Genomic DNA, 9087 nt, shown 5'->3' with positions numbered 1-9087 from the left:
GTATTTAATTAAGAAATTATCCAGATTGTTCACAAAAAGAAATGGTGTGTGTGTGTGTGTGGTGTACTTATGAGTGTGTGTGTGTGTGTGTGTGTGTGAGACAGACAAAGAGAGAGACAGAGAGAGAGAGAGAGAGAGAGAGAGAGAGAGAGAGAGAGAGAGAGAGAATGAGAGAGAATGATACAAAAGCCAGAAGGCAGATATATAGAATGAGAATACTAATCTTGAATATCAGCTATTCTTTGCAGTTAACTTTCCAGAGAGTTATTCTTGTGTTGGCTGTATGCTACCGCAACACTCCCATGATTATCCTGTGGTTAACAAAGAAGAAGCTTGCTTCTGGGACATGAGTCCGGGGCCCTCCAGATGTTAAGTATGTGTTTCATCACTGAAACACCCTCTCCATTCCTCACACTCACTATCTGGCACATGGGTTGGATAAGTTTAATAACATATGATGCCTGTAAGGCATTACTGTGTCTGTATCTAAGCAATAAAGCTTGTATACCATCTCTCTTTTTTCCTAAAAATCTATTTACTTGGCTTTATTTATAGTTTACACATTGTCTTACAGTGGATATTAGTATCCCATAGTCTAGCATCCTGCCAATCCTAGAATAAGGATTAGTTGATCCATAATAATCACAGTCATAATGGCTCATAAGCACTCAAATGTTCACTGAGAACTGAGGCCACTTCTAAATTATGTACTTGTTTGTTTTGTGAGACAGGGATTCTCTCTGTAGCCTTGACTGTTTTAGAACACACTCTGTAGAACAGGCTGGCCATGAACTCAGAGATCCATCTGTCTGTGACTCCTGAATGCTGGGATTAAAGACCTCATTTCTAAAAAAAGAAAAAAAATAGTAATATTCATTTACTAATTAAAACAATTTAGTAAACTTGATGTGTTGCCAGTCACATTTTTTATTTATAAAGCTTTTTATCAGATGCTTCCTTTTACATAAATCATTCACATAAAGAGAAGTAAAACCAAGTGTAGCAGCAGCAGCAGTAGCAGCAGCAGCAGCAGCAACAGCAGCAGAAACAGCATCAGTAGAAACAGCAGCAGCAGAAACAGCAGCAGCAGCAGCAGCTTATATTGGTACTTTGAGTCCGGTCGTAAAAAGTTCTGACTTTATTAGCTATTAGAGAACATTTTGAAGGGCATGAGAGAAATCAAGGATTCATTGTCAAGACAAAATCCTTTAAAAAATGTATTCTTTTTCCAACTTTTAATTTTTAGAGACTACCACTATGGATGAATATGGTTCAAATATATTCTGTTTGGAGATACTGTAAAAATATGATAACATGTATGCATGCTAAAACAACAACTATTTTTTCCAGCCCTAGACTGCTTTTGTCTGTTGTTCACTAAATGCTCTGTATAACACCTTACACAAAGTTCAAGTCCAAGAGGATCAAGGACCTCAAAATAAAACCAGATACATTGAGTCTAATAGAAGAGAAAGTGGGAAAGAGCCTTGAACTCATTGGCACAAGGGGAAATTTCCTTAACAGCTGACCAATGGATCAGACTCTAAGATCACAATTGAAAAATAGGACCTTATGAAACTGAAGAAACTGTATAAGGCAAGAGACACCTTAAACAGGACAAGTTGGCAACCTACAGATTGGAAAAATCTTCACTAACACTACATCTGATAGAGGGCTAATATCCAAAATATATAAAGAAGTTAACCTCCAAATAACCAAAATAACCCAACTTAAAAATGGGGTATAGAGCTAAACAAAGAATTCACAAGGGAAGAATTTTGAATGGCCAAAGAGCATGTTCAAAGTTGTTAATCATCAGGGAAATGAAAATCAAAACAACAGTGAGATGCCACCTTATACTAATCAGAAGAGCTAAGATCCAAAACTCAAGTGACACCACATGCTGGTGAGGATGTGGTGAAAGAGGAACACTTCTCCATTGCTGGTGGGGTTGCCCACTGGTAGAACCATTTTCTGATACTTCCTCAGAAAATTATAATAGATCTAACTGAAGATCTAGCTATACCACTCTTGGACATATACCAAAAGCTGTCCCACTATGCCACAGGGCAGGTGCTTTGCTATGTTCATAGCTAGTCTCATTTTATAAAGGAGGGAGAGGATAAGTCCATGAATCATTTTTCCAACTCCAGTTGCATGCATGGGAAATCTCCACTAGCTCTGATTTGCTTCAAATGTTGTTCTTCATACAATCTATACCCACCATGTACATTTTAGTTAACAGTTGACCCACTCTGGCTTACACACTATTTTTAAAATCTGGAAAAGTGAAGTTTCTCAGAAAGGAGAGGAAAATATTCTAAAACTGAAGTCCCTTATAAGTTAATGTTTCAACTAGATCTTGATCCACATACATATTTCCAATCTTCAACTTGAATGTAGTGAAAAATTGTATTGTTCTGATCTGGGTATTATAAAAGAAGAGTTGTAATTTTAATATCCAGAGTGATAATTAAAAATTAGGTATTTTATTAAAAATTAGGAGATGTCTCAGCAGTTAAGAGAAGTTGATGCTCTTGAAGAAGACCAAGAATAGGTTCCCCAAAACTGCATGATCTCACTATTGTCTGTAATTCCAAGGAATTACAGGAATCTGACAACCTCTCTGGCCTCCATAGTTGCTTTGTGCATGTGGCTCACTTATACAGCGCACGTGGTATACTTTAACACATAAAATAAAAATAATAAACACTTTAGAAATAATTACTCTGTGCTAATTAAAACTACTATAATCTGTATGTCCGTGTAAAGGCATCAAGTAAGCATCTAGAAAGTAAAAGCATAATGATAGACTTGTAAGAAACAATTCTATATAATGATAGACTTGTAAAAAACAATTCTAAGGTACAATTCTAGAAGAAACCATTGTAAAGCAAAGATCAGTGGAAAGGACTTGTAGCCAGCTGGTAAAGCAGTATGCAATCAGTAAACTGTAATTTCAGCACCTTGCAGTCTTGAGAATTTGTTATGTGAACCAAGATGAGGAACTTTTAGATTTCTCACACTACTAAGTCTGAAAGAGAAGTCTGTTCAAGAAAACACAGCTACAAAATGACTGAGAATAGATTAAGCCCTGGTCATCAAACACTGCAGTGATTTCTCATAATATTTCTACTTTGCTGAATTTAAAAAAGGATGAAATATAATTCCCTTAATTCAGGGAAGAATTAACAACCCTGAGTTGTTGAAATGTTGTGCCTTCCATGTTTAAGCAATTCTTGATTAACACTGTGCAAACTTAAAATTTTAATACCAGAGAAAGTTCACTTAAAGTAACAGGTGTATGGATAGAATTATTCTTTTAATAAAATCCTTTTCAAAAGAATAGTCATAAATTAAATTACAGAACCCATTACTATAGCCCAGGTGACGTTTCTACAGCTCATAAAGCACTGCCATACTTGAAAATAAAACTGATTTTACTGAGTGAATAGGAATGGAAAGTTCTAGCTTAAAAAAAAAAAAAAAAAAAAAAAACTACTACTGTTTCAACACCAAAGTGCCACCTGTCACATTGCAACACACCTCCTCTAACAGCTGGTGAAGATGATCCACATTTTTATTTTAAAGAGTAACTTAGCATTTCTTACCTCCCTGTGCATCTGACTATTTAGCACCAGTGATCACCCTTTATCAGCAAAGCTGAACCTGGCAATAACTCAAGGCCCTTCACTTGACAAATAAGAATTAGGAAAGAAAGAGCCACATGTAGTGAATTTCAAGAGTGAGTTCACACTTATATGAAAAGCCTACCTTTCGTATTCTCACACAGTATCTCAGAATAGGTCTTGGGTTTGGTATAGGTAATAAGGATTTGAATGTTACAAATTTTGTTCGTTGGGTACATTAATCACAAATGTATCCCCAACTGTGTAGGATGCTGTGACATTTCCTGTACTATCAAAAGACTCAAGGATGAGGTGGAGTGCTAAAACTCCCCTAAAAGATGTATGTAGGTTGACATGTTTATTGTCTGGCTTCCTAGAAATGATCACTAGTCCCATAGCTGAATATTTTATGTTACGTTCTGCTGTCTGAAGCTATCATAGTAAGGTCAACCAAGGTGTATAAAAATAAATGTATAATGTTACCAGAAAGATTAGATGCTCCCTACTAATTCATCAAATTCATTACAAGCACAGGAAGAACATTAAGGTTTCTGTGACATTCAACTTTGATTTATCAAAAATAATTCCACCTAAATAAATTCAGTTTGTTTTTATACCAAAAGAACCGACCCTAGAAGTAAGAAAAATATAGTTTAAAAGTTGTCTCAATTTTTATTCTCTTTTGAATCTACTCTCATATGAAAGTTTTCTTTACAAAATGATGAAAGATATTTAGTTTGGAATAAAAGTCATCAAGAAAAATACAGACATGCTTGTGTCTAAAAGTATGCAGTCAAGAATTATGGATGTCTAGAGTGATACAGGAAACTATGAGACTTTAGAGCAGGTGGTGAAGATGCCTGGCACCGGAAGTTTTCTTTGGGTGATGTACAGGATGGAAGAGAAGAGAGAGAGCTGCCCAGATAGCTATAAAACAACAGCAACCATCCACATATGACTGCTCAATGGTAGCTGAATGGGTCTATGACTGTTACTAATTGAAAATAAAACATACTTCAAAAAGAACTGAGAGAAACAGTGGTCTTTTTCCTCTGTGGTCAAACCTGAAGGAAGGATCCACATGTGAGTGTTAAATCTGGAGGGAGCCTTGCAGAAACAACTTTCTGATTTGTGCCTCTGTGTCTATCCTTGAGACTATATCTCTGGCGAAAAACCCAGTCTGTAAATTAATTTATGTTTTGTAAATGAAGTAGATGGTTCTTTTGATCTCAGCTATGAAATCTATGATTCTACAATATAGTGTGTTGGGAGGATACCCAGACTGAAATGGCCTGCACAGTGGTTAAAGAAAATAGAGAACTAGGTATTTGAATAACAGTACATATATTTGGACATTGAATATGGATTGTGAATTGTACTAAGTATTTCTCTGTTTTATCTTACTTAGTTCTAGTAGAAAAGCAATTTAAAAAGAGGCACAGGACATAGAAATTCTTGTCAATGGAGACATAAAGGTGTCCACTGAGTAAGTAGCACATCAATGGAGAAGGCATCTGAGAGCTTTCTGGAATGTGAAAGACTCCAAATGAGTCTGGTTCCAGTGGCCCAAAGTTCACTTTTCTATACACTCAATGCTATTTGCTTGTTTATTTAATGCCCAGAGGCCCCTATGAAAAAGAAAGACAGCAACATCTGCCTTACTCTACTACCAGGGTAATGAATCTTTCCTTTGTTCCTCCTGCTGACCCTAAACCATTGAGCTCCTGTTCACTGCCTCTCTAGTACACACTGTCCACATTCAATGCATTACAGTTCACCTCTCTTGACCAGAAGAGAAGTTATGAACAGTTCCTCAGGTGACATCTGTGCCCGAGCTTAGATGGATGGCAGCAGATTGATTTACACTGTTTCTCAGCCACCGGAGCCAGGAGCCTCTGTGCCCCAAAGATGAGCTTCTCAGTAAGCTTCATGGTTTGCAGGTTTCCTGCTACTCCCACACTGCTCTCCTCACCAGTATCCGCCTTGTCTTTCCTACAGCAGGGGCCCCTGACTTTCCTCTCCCTTTGTTCTTTTATTTATAGGTCTAAGGTTTATCAGCATCAACACCATTGCGTTTTATTGGCCTGGTTTGGAAGATGAGCCTAGGCCTCATAAAATATACATTTAACTTGCTTGATAGCAAAACACATCAACCCATTTATAGGAAAATTAAGAGGTATAACTCACTGGGAATGAATAAAAAAAGACATTATTATTCAAGTGGGTAATCAAATATTGACCGAATTTTTTAAGTTGTGGAAATTTATGGCAGAATCTTACTTAGTCCTTGTAGAAAATAGACTTGCTCTTTGTACATGTACATTATTACAATCAAAATGCACACAAGAGCATCTACTTGCTTAGGGAAAAAAAAGCAATATCATTCTGAGTTTATGAAATTGGGACTTGACTCTTGCTTATTTGCTTTCTAAGACAACCCCATTTAAATATCTTTTTCTGTCAATCTTATATATGAATCATAAAAATTTGAAGTTGATGATAATTAAAGAACATGTGATTATGCTTGAAGGTAATAATCTTTTCATTCTGGTTTCATAAATTCTGCCAGAGAGCCACAGGCACACAAAATCTTAGTCTCTGGGCTTTCTAAATGAGGAATAGATATAATTACAATCTATTTGTTTACTCAATTGGTTGTCAATGTGATTCAGCAGGTATAACTCAGACAGGCTGGAATGGCTGCCTTTATAGCTTGGCTTTGCAGCTGCACATTTGGTCAGAGAAAGAGTCCCTGTGGGAGTAACACTCATAACACTGAGGTAATACAATATGGAATGATGAAAGAAAAAAATATTAGGCAATCAACACTAGCAATCATATTCTAGCCATGATTCTAAGAGTACTGATTACACTGAACAAGGTAAGTGAAGTCCAAGTTCCATATCAGCCAGATTGGATACCCGTCACATATACACGTTCAGTATAAAGATGACATACACTGTTTTGAAGAAAATAAAAATCAATCCCTGTTATCAGGGGAAGTAGATTAGAGAAGGAGGTGACAGTAATTAAATCAGTATACAATTGCACACACACACACACACACACACACACACACACACACACACACACACACACACACAGAGGTACACATAAACCTTAACTGAAATATGCAATGGGAAGAGAGGCAAATGCTACAAAAGTGTTCTAAAAGGCAAGGCATTAGACAGAAATCACAGAGAAAGAGACCCTGAGGGAGTAACACTCATAACAATGAGCAAATACAATATGGAATGATGGAGGGAAAAATTACTAGACAAGGAAGAGAATTAAATGAAGTCCAGGTAGAACAGGAGACAGTTAAAGCTATGCCACGAGAGTGCTGGTGTACTACGGGAGCTAACAGACAGTTTGCTAGGACACAGCCATGAGACTATGACAACATATTGAAAACCCAGAGGAAAAAAAGTGTCCTGTGGGCCAGGATGTGGCATTTGTTTTGCTCTATGTGAGCATTCTTTTACTGGGTTCAGAAGGGAGGCACAATCAGACATTCATTATTGTATAGTGGTCACCTTGCTTTCAAAGCACATAACAGACTACAGGAGAATATCGAGGAAATATCCTGTGATGTCCACAGCCTATAATACAACCAACAAGCAAGTCAGCCACCTCATGATCAGAGTTAATAGTACCAATACCAGAAGACTCACAAAGAAAATATACTTAGAGACAGACGACATGTCAGGTTGTCACCCTATTTCTCTACAAGGAATATGACCTTGATTTATTTCAGTAACCTAACACACTTGGGCTCCCAGATCTGTATCAAGTGTTTTTCCTCTACTCCAATGACATTAGTCAAAGCCACCATCCATGTGTCTGCAATCTTTGTGGCCATATGAATGGCCATTCCACTCACTCTTTTTTTTTTTAAATAATAGTCCATTTACTCTGAGATATTCATTCATATAAACAACATATCTTGATATTATCCATTCTCTACTTCCCCACACTTCACCTTACAAAACTGCTCCCTCCAAATGTCTAGTCCATTTCTAAAAACTTATGTATAACTCACTTAGTCAGTTAAATCAATTTTGATTAGTAGTCTATGTGAGCATGTATATAGGTCCATCCATTGAGTCATAGAATAACCTACCAGTGGCCACATGCCCAAGAAAAGTGACTTTCCTTTCCCAAGCAGCCATAAACTGCCAAAATCTTCAAGGCTCAGGTTTGAAACCCTGCCCCCATCCATTATGCAAATCTCTTTTTTTTTTCAACATAATATTTTTATTGATGCTTGGAGACATTAACATTATGTAACCCATCTCTCTACTTGCTAGTCAGTCCATGTCTCTGCACCTTGTGACCCACCCACAAGAAATGAATATAGAAACAAGAGTTATTAAAAAAAACCCCAATCTGTGTTATCCATATACTAACTGGACCATGGTCAAATTATCAGTGACCTGCTCCTGAAATAGAGCTAAGTCCTTCCTTCCCTATACATACAAAAGAAGCCATTAATTAGTTGTCTTTTATGGCTTCCTATTTAGTGTGGGGGGTGTGCTAGGAGAGATTGTCACAGAAGTTTTCCATGTTCCTCTTTCCCAAGTGTGTACCTGTAGTCCCTGACATCACTGCAAAATGACTTCTTTGTTCTTTACAGTAAATGGGAGCACATATATTATATGTTTTGACATGGTTTCTGGCAACAGCACAGAATATAAACATGGCCTCTGGCTGCATGCAGTAGGACCACAGATCCAGGTCAACACAGACCCTGGCCATAGCAGGACCAAGGACTCAGGCATGGTTCTGAGCAGCTGCGTAGACCAAGGATGTCAACAGGGCTTCGGGTGGCTGCATATACCACTCATATGGAGTTGGCCCCTTGCCTGCAGTGTAGTGCTAAGGCATCAACACAGCTTCAGCCTGTGGAACCAACCACAGATATTTGAGTCGTAACATGGGCCACAGCCATCAGAATGAAACCTGGCTGTATTAGGACCATTGACCCACTCATGGCCCTCAGTGGCAACATAGACCATGGGCCTCAACATGGCATCATGTAGGCTATTCAAATCAACATGTCTGCCACAGACCAGGTCCAGTCAGCCCCCCTCAATCCATGGGAATCAGGGGTTTGGACAGATGGGCATAGAGTCGGTGGGAATTGGTAGACAGACACAGACATGAGAGAGTATGCTGGATCTGAATGCAATTTTGTCAAATCGAGCATCAAACTTTTTTTAAAAATATTTTTATTACGTATTTTCCTCAATTACATTTCCAATGCTATCCCAAAAGTCCCCCATACTCCCGCCCCCACTTCCCTACCCACCCATTCCCATTTTTTGGCCCTGGCGTTCCCCTGTACTGGGGCATATAAAGTTTGCGTGTCCAATGGGCCTCTCTTTCCAGTGATGGCCGACTAGGCCATCTTTTGATACATATGCAGCTAGAGTCAAGAGCTCCGGGGTACTGGTTA

Source organism: Mus caroli, chromosome 6 (genome assembly GCF_900094665.2).
Source record: "Mus caroli chromosome 6, CAROLI_EIJ_v1.1, whole genome shotgun sequence".
Lineage (NCBI taxonomy): Eukaryota > Metazoa > Chordata > Mammalia > Rodentia > Muridae > Mus > Mus caroli.
This window is presented reverse-complemented; position numbering follows the sequence as displayed.